The sequence below is a fragment of the Lycium barbarum genome, chromosome 11 (genome assembly GCF_019175385.1).
Source record: "Lycium barbarum isolate Lr01 chromosome 11, ASM1917538v2, whole genome shotgun sequence".
Lineage (NCBI taxonomy): Eukaryota > Viridiplantae > Streptophyta > Magnoliopsida > Solanales > Solanaceae > Lycium > Lycium barbarum.
In genome coordinates, this window is record NC_083347.1 from 88842021 (window position 1) to 88860594 (window position 18574).

Sequence of the window (18574 nt, forward strand, 5' to 3'; positions counted from 1 at the left end):
CGATAGCATATGCAAGCCGGCAAGGCTGCCACAACAACAAAAGCATCAACAACAACTATACAGACACAGCTGGTCATAATCTATATACAACCCACACACATGTCTATAGACCACTAAGAGTAATAAGAGTGAAATATGACGGGACAGGGCCCCGTCGTACCCCTGGACAACCATATATAAATACATCAGAAGATCAGTACCAAAAGTCTAGACTCCCGAACAACGGAACTCTCCAAGACAGCTGGAAATCCTAATCTGGGGGATCACCGAATCGAGTGTCTGTACCTGCGGGCATGAAATGCAGCCCCCCTCCCCCCCCCCCCCCCCCCTCTGTAAACTCATCCCATACCGCTGGTGGAGCACCCTCGCCCCTAGATAGCTCCCACGATTCATACCAATTAACAGCTATGTCACGCAGCCGATACGAAGCTAACTCAACAGACTCAGTCTCAGAAGGCTTGATTATCCTCAACGTACGCTGCATCTGCCGAATAAACTCCTGCGGATCATCCTCAGGCTTTGACCCGAAAGACTCTGGAGGGTTACAACTTAAGAAGTCACGGGCTCTCAAACTGTCATGTATATCCGCCTGATCAACCCCTAGTCCATGCCGGCGAGCCTGTCCTGCCACTAATCTGGTGAGCAACTCAACTGCATCTCTCATGGCTCTATCGTCCGTCCCTGGCTGAGGAGCTGGAGGCTTAGGTGTTGGAACCTCGAGAACTGGCGATGGAGCTACCTCCTGACCTGGAGCTGTCGCTGCCCTGGGTTCCTCTTGAAGTGGCGGTGTAGCAGAACTCGCCGACTGGAACACAATCACAGGCATAAGCTGGTTCACGGGCCCTAGTAACTTTCCGAGTCTGGCTCGTATCCCTGCTACCGGTTTGCCCTTCTGGCAGCTGTCGCTTTCTTTGGGGGCATAGCTGTAAACATAGTAGTCTGTTAGAAAGGGATTATCCTGATAATATAGCTCTATCGCACGATCTAGGATAAGAAGGAAAGATAACATCCTAAATGTCCTGTAGCTTCCTATTTATAGATGTGGTGCATAACACACTGATAAACGAGACTCTACTAGACACGGTCTGTAGACACTCCGAGGATGAACATACTACGTAAGCCGACAAGGCTGCCCCTACGTATCGATAGCATATGCAAGCCGGCAAGGCTGCCACAACAACAAAAGCATCAACAACAACTATACAGACATAGCTGGTCATAATCTATATACAACCCACACACATGTCTATAGACCACTAAGAGTAATAAGAGTGAAATATGACGGGACAGGGCCCCGTCGTACCCCTGGACAACCATATATAAATACATCAGAAGATCAGTACCAAAAGTCTAGACTCCCGAACAACGGAACTCTCCAAGACAGCTGGAAATCCTAATCTGGGGGATCACCGAATCGAGTGTGTACCTGCGGGCATGAAATGCAGCCCCCCTCCCCCCCGCGAAGAAAGGTGGTCAGTACGGAATATGTACTGAGTATATAATGCATAAGAACATCAAGTATAGATGAATCATAAAAACCAGTCTCAATAATTGAATGCATCTGTGGCTAACATCTGGGAATATCTGCGTAACTCCATATGACTGAAACTGACTCTACGGCGTATGATAGGCATAGATTATAATATAACTGATATTACTGTGGAACGTACAGCCCGATCCATGTATAATATAATAGTGTCGAGGAACGTACGGCCCGATCCATAAATGTAATATGTTAGTGCCGAGGAACGTATGGCCCGATCCATAAATATAATATGTAAGTGCCGAGGAACGTACGACCCGATCCATAAATATAATATGTTAGTGTCGAGGAACGTACGGCCCAATCCATATATAATATAATATGTATAAATGCATGTAAAACTCAGAAAAGGATACTCTGAACCCCTCTGGTGACATAAGAAGCTAATATGAAGAGTACCTTGGAGTTATGGACATAAAACATAGGAGGCCAACGATACAAATATCTCTACACTCTCTAAGAATAGAGTCTTTGGAACTTGCATGCTCACTGTGTTCGTTCATATGATAAGGATCATGCCAAAAAGAAAGAAAGGATAACTTTGCATACCTGTTAGAGGTTATTTGTAATCACGTTCGCTTCGACGCCCCTTAGCCTATTTAATATAAAAGTAACGCTATCGTTAGTAAACTATACTTCCTAGCTCATAAATCTGTAATCATTCGCCTATAGGACTCATCCTTTAACCTATACTTTCTTGATTAGGGTTTTCATTAGTTAAGGGCTTAACGGAAATCGGGTAGCATTTCCCCTATATATGCGCCTAACCCGAACTTCCAATTATCCTCCTGTTATCACAGAAATACCAACAATGACAGTGATAGAGATACGCATATAAAATCCTTACAATTCAGCCCATAAACAATTCTAACAATCCAACAACCCTTCTTAATCCTTTTTAACCCACAATTTCATATAACAACAATTTCATACAATTTCTTACTTTCAATTTCATCCAATCCAATTTTAATCCTTCCATTACGACACTATTAATACAACTACACCACAAAATAAGAAAATCTTACCTAAATTTTCACGGAGGAATTTCTACACTTAATTGCTCCAATTTCACAATTTCCTCTTCCTCAATCCAATATCCAATGTGTCTATCACCTCCTTGAACTTGTAATTCACTTGAAACTTGATCAAAATATTCAACAAGACAAATATTTTCCCATCACCATGGCTGGCCGAGAGCAGCCATGGAAGTTATATATTTTTTTCTCTAACTTTGATTTTTTTGCTAAATGAAATCAATGTTGAATTGTTCATTAGCCATTTGTATATATATGGTTCTTCATGTATTGCCACTTCCACCCCCCTCTAATGACTCACCAAAATATTTTCTTGAATTGTCATATTTTATTTATTATTATTATTATTATTTTGAATTTCGGGTGGGGCCCACAATTAAAAATTAAATTAATTAATTTTAATTAATCACTAATTCTTACTTAATAATCTAATCACAATTAATTAGTCCCTAATCTCCAATAATATTTATACACTATATAAAATTTATAAACAATTTGTGTACTGATTAAAATTGAAAATTAAAAGTTCCTATTTCATATCGAAAATAATCCCGCCTTTAATGTGGCTTGTAGATGCTATGTGACCCCTTCGTTATAGATTTTGTACATCAGATTTGTAGCCTTATGGGTCTATGCTTATACGTGTTTTGAGAGATGTTTGGAGATTGTTTCATGACAAGTTTGCGTTGAGAATGATATATGCCCAGCTTGAGTATGATAGTCAGCAAGATAAGTGGTGCTCGATAGTCAGCTCCGGGTACCCGTCATGGCCCCTAGCTGGGTCGTGACCAGGAAGTTGGAGCCATCGAGATTCTCGGGTACTTCTGGAGAGGACGGATATGAGTTCATCTTGGATATGCATGAGTTGTTACATAGGATGGAGATTGTTGAGTCCCATGGAGTTCACTATGTATCCTACCAGTTTTGCGGAGACGCGAAGAATTGGTGGAGGTATTTTATTGCTTGTAGACCTGAGGGTTCTCCTCCACTGACTTGGACACTGTTTCATCGAGCCTTCCTTGAGACGTATGTGCCCCGGGCCTTGAGAGAGGCTCATAGGGATGAGTTTCTATATCTACAGCAGAGAGGATAGTCTGTAGAGGCCTATGTTACTCACTATATGTATTTGACCTGTTATTCAACTCCCTTGATCCCTACCGAGCCTGACTGGATTCGACACTTTGTTAGTGGGCTAATTGGTTCTCTTCAGATTCCCTGCCTTCAGCTTGAGGCCATGGGGGCTTTCTTCCAGTCCATCATTGAGCATGCTTCTTTAGTCGAGAGCGCTAATACCCGCGCATTTTGAGGGGTTAGTGAGAAGAGGCCGCGACAGTTTGGAAGTTATGGAGGTTCCAGCTCTGGGGACGCCGGTCAGTCTTCTAGGCCGTATCAGCCCTATTCCGGCCGCCCTGTGCATTGAACTTTACAGGCTTCATCCAGTGGGCCACCTAGTTAGAGAGCTCATTTTCTCGACCAGTAGACAAGGTTGTTCCAGCCGGGTCCTCAGCATCAGTCTATTAGTCTTCGCCCTCTAAGGGTTGTTCTGTGTGTGGAGAGTTCGGTCATTACGCTAGGGGGTGTCCCCGATCCAAGTAGGGCCATCAGTCTTAGAAGACTTCGACATCGTCAGGTAGTCGAGGAGGTGTTTCTCAAAGGGGCGGTGCTTAGTCAGGCCGTGGAGCTTCTCAGGCTACTAGGGGTGGATCCGAGGCTGGTTGAGGTGGGTCTCATTCTGGACATAGTGAGGCCCAGTGTTACTCGTTCCCTGGTAAACCAGAGGTAGAGGCCTCAGACGCTATTATTTCAGGTACCATTTCTGTCAGACATAAAGTAGTATCTGTGTTATTTGATCCCGGATCCACTCATTCGTATGTGTCTGCATATCATGCCTGATTGGGATTTGGCTAGTGATATCATAACTGTACCTGTTCATGTGTCTACTCCGGTCGAAGATTCTGTTGTGGTTGATCGAGTTTATCAGTCGTGTTTGGTTACTTTTATGGGTTACGACACTTGGGTATATTTGATGATTCATGATATGGTGGACTTTGATATTATTTTGAGTATGACATGGCTTTCACCTTATCATCCAATCTTGGAATGTCATTCTAAGTCAGTCACTTTAGCCATGTCGGGTATTCCTAGACTTGAGTGGAGGGGGTACTCCAAGCCCCGCTCCGAAGAAGATTATTTGCTTTCTTCTGGCGAAGAAATTAGTCAACAAGGGGTGTTTAGCTTATCTGGCTCATGTGTGTGACACTACTGTTGCATCTCCACTCCTTTAGTCCATTCCCATTGTGAACGAGTTCGCGGAGATATTCCCGAACGATTTGCCGGGTATGCCACCCGATCACGATATTGATTTCTGTATTGATGTGGATCCGAGAAATTTTCTCTATTTCTATTCCGCCATATCGGATGGAACCTATCGAGTTGATTGAGCTCAAGAAGCAGTTACAGGATTTATTGAGCAAGGGGTTTATTAGACCTAGTGTCTCCCCTTGGGATGCTCCTGTGTTGTTCGTGAAGAAGAAAGATGGGTCTATGAGGATGTGCATTGATTATCGCCAGCTGAACAAGGGTTAATTTTCAGAACAAGTGTCCTATGACTCGTATTGATGATTTGTTTGATCAGCTTTAGGGTGCTTCAGTGTTCTCGAAGATTGACTTGCGTTCAGGCTACCACCAGCTAAGGATTAGGGCTGAGAATATTCCGAAGACTTCCATTCGGATGAGGTATAGACATTATGAGTTCCTAGTGATGTCATTTGGGCTTACCAATGCCCCGACTGCATTCATGACATTCTTCGGTTGTTGAAGAAGAATAGCTTGTTTGCTAAGTTTTCGAAGTTCGAGTTTGGTTGGAGTCTGTGGCATTCTTGCCACAGTTTTGTTACACCTCAAAAAATTTCATGTCGTTGTGCGGTAAATAGACTAATGCAGGGTAAGATGTATATGATGTCCCTACAAGTAAGAAGGGGTACTTAACGATTCTAATTAAGATTCCAAAGATATTTGAGGCAAGAGAAGAAAGTTCGTTGAGGAAGGCGAAGTATAAGTCATGTTTTGGAAAGGCTTTGCAAAGTACCGAGCTAATGTTGATTTACAAATGTCTTGAGGAAGAGTTATAATGCTCCTTAGATTGTTAATGAAGTGTTAAATAAGTGTTAAGAAGGTTCCATAAGGATCGGAGATCAAACGAATCAACGAGAACGATTTCAGACAAAGGTGGGTTATACGACCATTTATACGGTCCGTATAACTTTATATGGTCCGTATAATAGTCATAGTGAGGGGTGATCACCGGATGACTTATACGGTCACTTATACAGACCGTATAATTATTTGTATAACTCTTGGCGGGCAGCTTAGTACTTTTTTTAAATATAAGTCCCTAGTTCATATTTTTCATTTGCCATATTCTCCACACCTCTCAAGAGCTATAGAACATTCCATACACCATACCAACACAAATTCAAGAGAGGTCAAAGATCAAATGACAAAAATTGGTGGAAGCAAGTGCAAGGATGCTAACTAGTGTTAAGGGAAGCCAAGAATCTCTTTGGTGTTGAAGTTGGGTTTTCTCCAAGTGAAGTATTTTCATCCAAAGCCCATTCCTACATAATCAAAGGTGAGTTTCGTATTCATTTTATGCTAATAAGAGTATTGAATGGTTGAATGACTTGGATTGAGGAAGAAGGTAAAATACGGAGTTCAAATATGGAAATAGTGGTATTCTTGAACAGTGACTTGACTTGAATGATAGTTCTTGACATGTTATGGGTATAATATTGTTATGAATGATATTAAAAATGTTGAAGAAGCATTATATGTGAATGAATACGACGTCGGGTGGTGACTATGGTTAGGGATGACTTGGAGGGGCAATTTTGAGAATTGAATCATGTCTAGCTTAATGAAATTTATTGATTATGAAATCATGGATGTTGTTATTGATATTTGGGAGTTGTTGTATTATATGGAGGAAGTTGTAGAAACAAAGGAAGTACCGCCCAATTTTCGTTAGCCATTAGTCGCCTTAGCATAGCTTCAAGCATGTTTCCGGTTATTTAATCTTAGTACGAATTCTCTTGAATGTAGAATCGTGAACTTGGAGGGAAGTGTTAAATCGGCAAAGTTAGAGAGACGTAAAGGTATGTAAGGGTAGTCCTCTTTCCTTCAAAGTCATGACTCTTATATTATGATTTCTTTTCTATGTTTCCATGACTTTCTTACATCCCAAAAGAGGAAAGTTATGGTTCTTAAGGGCTTCTTATGAGATAGAGATGAGATATGTTCCATGATCATGATGACGATAATGATGCAATGATGAGCTCGATATTCCTATCTTTATGGTTTCATTGATGTTGCTTCTTGTTGTTAGTCTCACCTCATGTTACTAGTTCCCTTAAAGTGAGACATGACGATCATGACTATTCCATAACATAATCGGAGGCTACCGACCTTACGTCACTCCGACAGAGTTATAGCTTTTCTTGAGCTCTCATGAATGCATTATGTTATGTATACATATAATTACACCGCGCCTATATGGTCGGGCAGTCACCACTATGACAGGCGTAGTGGGCAGCTATGATGATGATTACACCATGGCTATATGGCATGGGCAGACACCACTAGTAGGCGGCTTGAGATGTTTACCCCGGACGCGGGAGGCCCGAACACTGGCTAATGATAATCACACCGTACCTATATAGACGGGCAGTTTATATTTATACACATGATATGATGTTGTTTATTATGAAAGTTAGCATGCATGATTCCGCCTTAAAAGGCAATCAGCTACAGGTTATCTCTTCATCTCATGTTCTCTTACTTCTTTATTAAGTTGACATACATGCCTTATATACTCAGTACATTATTCATACTGACGTCCTTTTTCTTCTATGGACGCTTTGTTCATGCCCATAGGTAGATAGGAGACGGTGCAGACGCTTAGGAGCTTTTCAGCAGATTTGCAGGAGCACTCCACTACTCCGGAGTCGCTATTTCTTGGTATATTCTTTTGTGTACATATTGGGGCAGGGCGGGATCCTGTCCCGCCCTTATAATTTTAGTACTTCAATTAGAGGCTCGTAGATACTTATATGTAGGTTGTAGATGTTATGGTACTTTTTCAGTGTATATTTTGTACATCATTTTTGTAGCCTCGTGGGATTACGCATATATATACATGTTTTGGGAGATATTTGGAGATGGTTTCGTGATAAGTCCTGTATTGAGGTCGATGTATGTCCAGGGTGAGTATGATGGATAGCATGATGAGTGGTGCTCAGTAGTCAGCTTCGGGTGCCCTTCATGACCCACTAGTTAGGTCGTGACAATTGTTTCTGAGGACAGGATCATGGTTGATCCTCAGAAGATTGAGGCTGTGAGGGATTGGGCGAGGCCCACTATTGTGACTGAGATCCGTAGTTTCGTGGGTTTGGCAAGTTTCTACCGCCGATTTGTGAAGGGTTTTGCTTCTATAGCTTCGTCTTTGACCAGATTAACTCAGAAGGATATTCCCTTCCAGTGGTCCGATGATTGTGAGGAGAGCTTTCAAAAGCTCAAGACTCTTTTGACTTCAGCCCCGATTCTAGCATTACCCGTGGAGGGTAAGGATTTCTCAGTTTATTATGATGCATCCCATGTGGGTTTAGGTGTTGTGTTGATGAAGGAGGGTAGAGTCATAGCCTATGCTTCCCGTCAGTTGAAGATCCATGAAAAGAATTACCCTACCCATGATTTGGAGTTGTTGGCCATGGTCTTTGCTTTAAAGATTTGGAGACATTACTTTTAAGGTGTACATTGTGAGGTTTTCACTGATCACCGTAGCCTTCAGCACGTATTTACCCAGAGAGATCTTAATTCCAGGCAGCGCCGATGGATGGAGCTCCTAAAGGACTATGACATCTCTATTCTTTATCATCCAGGGAAAGCCAATGTGGTTGCTGATGCCTTGAGTCGTAAGGACACGAGTATGGGGAACTTAGCCTGTTTGGTTGTTTCCGAGTGTCCGTTGGCCATGGAGGTTCAGACTCTGGCCAACGGTTTCGTTCGTCTTGATGTTTCAACCCCAGGTAGAGTTTCGGCTTATGTAGAGGTGAGATCATCCTTATTAGATCAGATCAGGACTCATTAGGTTGAGGATGCTCAGTTGAGCAGGATTCGAGATAGGGTTCTGCGGGGTGAGGCCAAGGAGGCCATGATTGATTCTAAGGGTACTTTGAGGATAAAGAGGCGCGTGTGCGTTCCTCGGGTGGGTGACTTGATTCATTTAATTTTTACTGAGGCCCATAGCTCTCGATATTTCATTCATCCTAGGGCGACTAAGATGTATCGTGATTTGAGGTAGCACTATTGGTTGCGTCGGATTAAGCGGGATATAACCGATTTCGTGACTAAGTGTGGTAATTGTTACCAAGTTAAGTATGAGCACCAGCGACCCGGTGGTGTACTTTAGAGGACGCCCATTCCCAAGTGAAAGTGGGAGAGGATTGCTATGAATTTCATTGTGGGTCTTCCAAAGACCCAGGGCAGGCTTGATTCGATTTGGATGATAGTTGATCGGTTGACTAAGTCTGCTTATTTTATTCCAGTTTAGATTTCCTATACCGTGGAGAAGTTAGCTAAGTTGTACGTTCATGATATTATGAGATTTCATGGGGTTCCTATTTCTATCATATTTGATTGGGGTGCTATCTTCGCTTCCCATTTCTGGAGAGCTTTTAATGATAAGTTGGGTACCCGATTTGATCTTAGTATAGCTTTCCACTCCCATACCGATGGGTAGTCCGAGCGGACCATTCAGGTGCTCGAGGATATGTTGAGAGCTTGTGTTATAGACTCTAGTGGTCATTGGGATCAATTCTTGCGGTTAGCAGAGTTTTCTTATAACAATAGTTATCACTCGAGTATCGACATGGCGCCTTTTAAGGCTTTATATGTAGGAGATGTAGATCTCCGACTGGTTGGTTTGATGCATATGAGATTCGACCTTGGGGTACAGATCTATTAAGAGAGTCTCTTGAGAAAGTGAGGGTCATTCAAGCCAAGCTTTTAGTAGCTCAGAGTCGACAGAAGATGTATGCAGATCAGAAGGTCCGAGTATTTGAGTTTGCCGTTGGTGATCAGGTTCTATTAAAGATTTCACCCATGAAGGGTGTTATTAGGTTTGGGAAGAGAGGCAAGTTGAGTCCTAGGTATATTGGGCCATTTGAGATTCTTAACTGTGTGGGCGATGTTGCTTATGAGTTGGCCTTGCCGCCGGGCTTAGTAGGAGTTCATCCAGTTTTCCATGTGTCTATGCTGAAGAAGTACCATGTCGATGGTACTTATATTGTTCGTTGGGACTCAATATTGCTTGATGATAATTTGACCTATGAGGAGGAGCATATTGCGATTTTGGATAGGCATGTTCGAAAGTTGAGGTCCAAGGAGATTGCTTCTATGAAGGTGCAATGGAAGCATCGTCCTGTTGAGGAGGCCACTTGGGAGACTGAGTCCGAAATGCGTAGCCGATATCCTTAGCTGTTTGCCGATTTAGGTACTTCTCCGTTCCTTTTCATTCGTCGCTCGAGGACGAGCGATAGTTTAATTGGTATCTGATGTAACGACCCGCTTGGTCATTATAGTCTCTTGAGCATTTTTTACCTTTCCCCGAGCTTGTTTAGCTCACATTTGACCCCAGGGGACCATTGACATGCTTCCCGAGATTTTTGGATAGGAATTAGTAGGCTTGTTTTGAAAATTGGGCTTAAAGTGAAAAAGAGTTGACTCAAAGTTGACCTTTGGGAGAATGAACCTTTTTCAAAAATCCATCGATCCCAAGAGGTCTGGATGGTCTTTTAGGACGTGTGCTTGTATTTGGTTCAGTTCTGTTATGCCTCTTATTCTCGTCATAGTAGAACCTATGGTTTCATAGTCGGGTATGCCCTAGGAATAGAGACCCAAGCTCGAGTTTTGGCGATATAAAGTGTCTTAACCCATGTACAAGGGTACCAACAGGTATTCCTGGCAATTTACAAAGTTAGAAGTTGAATGAATCGAATCAACGCGATATGAGCTGAACCTGAGAAAATCTGCACACACCAGTCATCGTCGACGGGTTGTCGACATGGTCAACAGACCTTCATTGTGCGGCATCAACAGGGTTCTGCAGCTTTGCATCTGCAGGCGCAGGTCGACGGAGCAAGTCGACGGACCGTCGACACATTGACGGGTCGTCGACCCGCTCGTCGAATCGAACCGCTGTAGCCTTTTTATTTGCAAGTATAAATATAGGAGCCACGACCTTATTTCTCATCTTCCTCAATTCTAAATCAAAAAAATCCTAATATTTCTCTCCCAACATTTTATACCATATTAGTGGACATTTGGTAAGATCCGAGCCCCGTAAACCCAAGCTTGTGAAGAAGAAGGTTGTTTCTAGGGTTTCTTCAAGTCGTGAAGCTTAGGGAGTTGGGGTTGCAGTTGATCTTTGGAATCTTAGACCCCTCATGGTATGTGAATGATTTCTACCCTTGTATTTGAGTTTATTATCAAGAGTTTTGGTGATTTTAAGTAAAGAGAGGGTTGTGGAAGTGTTAAGTTGATAAAGGGTAATATAGTGATTTGGGGTTATGTTAAGAGATGATTGAGAATGGATTTGAGTATATATTTTTATATAAGTGTTGTTATTGTTGTTGTGGTTGATGTTGGATTGAATGGGAAGTTGAAGTGTTGTTAAGCTTATAAGGGAATGTTGCCCATAATTTGTCTAGCTCTATTCGTATTTAGTCTAGCGAGGTAAATAGTCTGATTAAGGCTTGCATTATCTTGATTGTAGACATGCAAGTTCGAGAGGTAGAAGTTGGACGATTGGATATACTTCAAGGTATGTTAAGGCTATCCTTTCCTTCCTTTGGCATGATCCTATGATATGAGTCAACAAGCGAGTAAGCGAGCTTCCATATTACTCTACTCTTAGAAGCATTAGAAGTCCTTCAGTCTTTGATGTTTATGTACCTAGTTTATGAGTGTTCCTTCTATTCATGGGTCCAGTCTTATGTAGCCAGTTATATGTATACAGTTTACTCATGCATTACATTCATTATATTTATGTCCATTGACCCGTGACCAGAAGGCGTTATATACGCCAATATTTGATATATCTGAAGTATGAGAAGAGATAGAGGCGTTATATACGCGAATATAAGGTATATGTGAAGTATGAGAAGAGATAGAGGCGTTGTATACGCATTACCACTATGATGATGATATGAGAATCAGGCTGTAAGTACCGCAGCAATGTATATGTTATGGCCGCAGAAAGGCCGATATGATATGAGAAAAGAGAAAGGCATCATATACGCACATATATCAAGTGTTATACACGCACATATATATAGATGTATGACCTTTATTGATAGGCATGAGCATGCATATGATGCGCCCACAGTGGCATTGTCAGTTGCACAGATTTATGCAGATACAGACAGGTACCAATTCATACAAGTACATGCACATGGTCATTTCAGCTTATGAGTTCAGATCTTATTCATGATTCTTGTATCTACATGTTGTTCTTATGTCTTACATACTTAGTACATTATTCGTACTGACCCCTCGTTGCTCGGGGGGCTGCGTTCATGCCCGCAGGTACAGGTAGACAGATAGGTGGTCCAGCTCGGTAGGACCTCTAGATCTATCAGTGGTCAGTGCGCTCCATTTGATCCGGAGCTGCAGTCAGTCTTGGTATGCCACCCTTTTGGGATGTATATGCATATAAGTATGATGGGGCCCTGTCCCATCCTTTCTACAGCTTTCATTCCAATAGACATCTGTAGACAGTTGTATGTATTAGTCAGATGATGTAGCCTTGTCGGCTCCCATTCTTTTTTGTACAATATATGTTGCGGCCAAGCTGGCTTGCACTGTTCTTCAATATGTATGTGTATATACAGATTGTACAGAGTTTTGATGTTTCCCTTTTATGAGATCAGTTTATGTCATTTATGGGCCCTTGATGTTCAGTAAGATTCAGATACGTGGCTAGGGGTGTTTGGTCTCTAGAGGTCAGACACTCGTCACGACTCATCAGTTTGGGTCGTGATAGGTTCCCAATTGTCATGACCCAACCGGAGGGCCATGACGGGTACGTGGAAGTAACCTACCGAGCACCTCTTAACATACTTCTCATAATCATGCCTAGGTGAGCCACATGGCTAACTCATAATACCACAAATTGAAGAGACGCAAGTTCCATCGAACACATGCACATCTATATAAACATCATCATCTATGCCCAAATATACAAGCCGACAAGGCCACCAAAATGATATACAAAAATATGAACCGATACGGCTATGGGATATCTAGCTATGTACATCTGTCTACGAGCCTCTACATGGAGTATGTAAAATCATAAGGACGGGACAGGACCACGCCATGCCCAAGTATGTGTTATATCCCGCATTTTTGCACATTCGGAAAAATTCGAAATAATTTTGATTTGTAAGAAATAAGGCCATGTTTTTATTTTATTCAATACATGTGTGATGTTCGTGAAATGTTGATGTAGGAATATGGAGAAAAGCCGAGGGCAAAATTGGGAATTTCGGAAATTAGTTTCGGAAATTACAAAATAGGGCCCATAACTAATTGGGCTACAAAAATCAAAAAACAAAAAAGAAGAAGAAACAAAAGGCCCAACCATTGGGGTGGCCGGCCATGGCCCAAAATAAAGGACCCAAGCCCATGTCATTTAAAAACCATGTGATAAATTAAATAAAAAGGGGTCCTTATCATTAGAAGTTTCAAGAAAAGAATTGAGAAGGAGAAAACAAAAAGAAAAAGAGCAAGCACAAGGCCATTCGGCCATGTCCATGAAAACCTAGCCACTTGAAATTTTGTTCCAAAAATTATTTTCTTGTGGTATTCTTACTAATTCAAGGACCCTCTACAACGTGGTGTAGTTGTTTCGGAAGATAGGCCGCTTGTTTCGTCAAATTAACATCTTGGTCAAGTGAAGAAGCTAGGAAGAGAAAGGTAAGATTTTACTTCTTTTGTCTTGGAAGAAAAATATATATGTGTTGTAGAATGTGGAAAGGAATGTAGAGTATGAAAATTGTGTGTTATAGGTATGTGTGTGTATGGCCGAAAATTTTGTTGATGGAGAGGGATGATTAAAATTTTATTTGTTATGTTAATTGTGTTGTTGGGGCCTTGTGATGGAAATGGAAGAATAATGGTTCAAGTCGGCATGAAAAATTGTTGTAACGATTATAGGAAATTATGTGATTTTAATATAGTTTTTATGTAATTATGGAAGTGGAGTCCTAAATGTGAATTGTTGTGTTCATTGGTGAATTTGGAAGGATGCTAGTCCATATTAGCATGAAAAATTGGTTGTTAAGTTGTTGTAGGAAGTTTTGTGATTTTATGGTAGATTTATGTAATTATGGAAATGAAATTGTTAAGGTGCAAATTGTGATTGTTGTTAATGAAATTGGAAGATAAAAATGTGTTGTGAATATTTATGTAGAAGGTTGGAGGTTTCAGGTGAATTATGGTTTCGGTGGAATTTTTGTATATGTTGTAAAACAATATGAAATGCTTCCGAATTTCATTTGAATGACCTTGAATTAGTAAATGAATATGAAAATGTTGATATTGGTTTGAAAGTGTGAAGTTGGAGTAGAAGTTGTTGCATTATGTAGAAAGGGAGACTATGTATGTTAAAATGTGTTTTTATTGATCGTTGGTGTTGTTGGTATTGTTGTGGGCGTTGTTGTTGATGTTTTGACCGAGTTAAAAATCTCGGGGATGTTGAATTTACAGGGGAGATGCTGCCCAAATTTCTGTAGAAAAGTGTTAACTTAAGATTCAATTCCTAAGGGCTTATAATTAATATTTGGTAATTGTGACCAATTGTAGATTTTGGAGGAAACGGGATGTCACGACCCAACTAGGGGCCGCGACGGATACCCGATACTTGTACCGAGCACCCCTTATCTATCATTTTACCTCTATTCCCGAGTGGGCCGTATGAACTATACCATATCTTTTTTTTTTTTTGTTACTCAACATTGACATTAGTGGCATAATTATAAACATAGGCTAATAAACTTTGCTAGCACATTATACAGCGACGAGGACAATTAGAAGTACAAAACATCTAACTGTACATATCTGTCTACGAGCCTCTAAACAAAGTACACATATACATAGGAGGGGCCGGATTCTGCCGTGCCTGAATATATACACAAAATAGTACCAAGGAACTGAGGCTCCGGAACAACTGGAGCGCTGCCAAGTACTGCTAATAGAGCTCCTAGGAATCAGATCCGCCTACCTACTGACCTGCGCGGCATGAAACGCAGCGTCCACAAGAAGGGACGTAAGTACGAATAGTGTACCGAGTATGTAAGGCATGGAAGATAATACAAACGGAAACATAAGGTATGATTAACAATATCATGGGATCATAGGACATATAGTGAGACAAGAAAGTAACCTGTACATAGGAATACCCTTTCAGGTCGGATACCATGCATGCTTGTCTTTCCCTTATATAAAAAAAAACATTTCTTTTTCATAGTCATAGAAAATAGAGTTTATACCATATCATGTCTCTTCTTTTTCATATCGTCTCGTATCATGTCATATCAATTCATATCATATTATATCAAGTCATATCATATCATGTCATAGCATAGCACCGAACGACGTCGGCTCGCCCATATATCCCGCGTCCGGGATGATAACGCCAGCTGACCAGGTGGCAATGAAACATGTGTCCCTTCCCCTCCCCCATATACATATACATATCTCGTATACATATGTCATATAATCATGCAAGAGAACCCAAAGAAAATCATGTATCCATCGGAGTGACGTAAGGTCGGTGACCTCCGATTACATTATGGAATAACCGTGATCGCTTTGTCTCACCTCGAAGGAACGAGTATTTTAAGGCGAGGCTATCAACGGAGAATAGCATTAAAAGAAACATAGAATGGTATCATGGGCATCATAGACGTCAATTCATATGCTTTGTAATCTTTAGAAAAATAGTGTCATAACTAAGGAATAGAATTAAAGATCAAGAACTAGTTTAACACTTTCATACTCATATTGAATCCTTGGCTTAAGACTCTTAGTCATGGAATCATTCTTGTCATACTTATCATAGACATATTCTCTTTCTTAGCATCATCGTTATCATTGTCATCATAGACATATTTCCATTAGAATAGTTACAGTACTTATCGTTTGATAAACGGAACAAGGATCAAAAGTTTCCTTTGGATTCTACTCCAAAATAAGTCAAACAGAACAATAAGGAAAATCCGGGAACAATGGGCCCACCTCAGATCAAATGAGGCGGCGTACAAAATTTACGCATATTACATTTCATGACGTCACTTGTGAGAGTTTTAAGGTAATCGGGTCCTACTTATGCAAGTTCTAGATGTTTAGGAAGTTTTTCCAACATTTCACACAATTTATAATTCAATTCTACTGAATAAAAAAGGGGTAACTTTAGGTGCGGATTCCGGAGAATGGAGTTGTCCCCGAGGCTCGTATCAAACCTAGTATGCCTAAGACATGCCAAAGAAGAAAGAGTAAAGCCTTACATACCTTTTTCCGCTCCTTATGCTATTCCAAATTCAAGTTCCAAATCCTCCAAAATCTACAAATGGGTCACATTTACCAAACCTTAATTAGAGCATTTAGAAGTGGAATCTTAAAGTAACACTTGTCTACCGAAATTTCGGCAGCACTTCCCCTGTAAATACACCATCCCCAAAATCTAATTTGGCCAATTTCAATCAACAACAATCCGGGAATTCAACCCGGCCAAACTATCAACATAATGTCAACAACCATTCTAACAATTTCCATATTCAATCCAAGATACATTCTAACAACTCAATCAATATACTACTTCCTTCAAGACCTTTCAACCCCAATAAAAACAATAACAACTTAATAATTTACGCACTAACAACATCATATTCCATACACGCAAGAACATCATATTCAATTTACATAATCTTCCAAAACAAGCCTCCAACTACTAAACTTCACCAAGCTCATTAAGCTTTTATTTGCAACAAATAAAAATCCACAACACAACAACCAAAATACTAAATAAACTTGCTCGCCATTCCTTCATGATTCACCAAATATACACGGCTATACATATAATATACAACTCACGACCAACATCATGCACACATGGCTACAACTTCACTAAAATCATCCAACTTCCATTATTAACATAACACCCACAACAATAACAACCCAATACTAGATAAAATAATTAAAACATGATTTCTACACACACACATACATGCACGGCCACACCCCTATATTCATATTCCTCACGAATTTCATCCATTTTTTGTACACTACAACATGCACCAATATCCATAACATATAAAGAAAGAATTAAACCTTACCTTCTTCCTCACTTCTTCACTTGGATAGAACACACAACTTGCAAGAATATGGGTTTTTCTTGCTCCAAAGACCACTTCACTTTGCTAGGAACCCTTCAATTAGTAGAAAATGATTTTTGAAGAAACATTTTTCCAAGGTTTTGTTGGATCTTGCTCTTGGCCGAAATGGCCTTGGAAAATTTCTCCTTTTTCTCTTGTTCTTTGTTTTCTTGAAAAGTCTAGAAAGTCCCATGGAAAAGATGACTAAGTCATCTTTTATTTGGTCTCTTAAACTTCTAGTTGGGCCTAACCCCACTCACTTGGATGGCCAGCGTGGTCCAATGACCCAAGCCCATTTTTTTTTGTTCTATTATGCACTTCATGAAAAATAAATTTTTCCGAATTCCAAATTTACCCTACGTCTTCCTCCATATTTCCACGAGTCATGTTGCGAATTTCCCTTTATACCCTTGACCTTTCTCAACATTCCCACTTCCAAATTCTTCATAAACAACTCATATGCCAAACAAAAATAAAAATGAAGCCTTGTTTGTCATCTTCCCGTGATTATCTTGATTTATCCGATTGCACAAAAATGCGGGATATAACACGGGAATTGAGTTTGGACAAGCGTAAAAGGCAAATCAGGTATGTGAAGCTTTACCTTCTCTTCTTTTGGCATGTCTTAGACGTAATAGGTTTGGATACGAGCCTCGGGGACAACTCTATTTCTAGAAATCCGAGTTTGAATTTGACCCTTTTTCATTCAATAGAATTGAATTAAGCACTTCGTGCCTTGTTGAGACAATTGCCTAAACATCTTTAATTTGCCCAAATGGAACCGGATTACACTAAACCTTTCATAAGTGGATCCATAAAGCTTTATGTACACAATTTGTGTGCGCCACCTCAGTTGACCCGAGGTGGGCCCACTATTTCCAAACCCTCTCCTATTGTGCTATTGAATTGTTTTCAAGCAATATTTAAAGGAAACGTTTTAACTACTCTTCTAACTACTGAATGACAACTGTTTTAAATATTCCATTGAGTCTTATAAACTATTATGGAACATGGAACAATCCCAGAAAGATTATTTTGACGTGACCCATTGTGACTTTCGAAAGACACGCACTATGATTACCGTCTGATCTCTTTGTTATGATCTGTCATCTGAGATGTCTCATCGAGTCGTTGTAAATGTGTTGTGTTTTATATTGTATTTAGTTTCTCACTACTCCACTCGTGGATGCCTCAATGCTTCTTTCACTGAGCCCGAGCCAGGATATGTTATCAAGCGTATTCCACTGCATTATTCGTCGTGCCTCGATGTGAGGGGGCAGGTATACATGTACATGGGTTGTGGAGTATGCTGTGCCATGTATACATATTCTGATATGATATGATATGATATGGCCATCTGATATGATATGTTACGGAGTTATTCCCTATTCTGGAGTTTGCTGTGTTGTGGCGCCAATGACGGGGTGGCGACCACGTTCTGTTCACCGAGTCCCATAATGGGGCCGGATATGACATATGTTTTTGCATGCATTATTTATGTTTTGTAA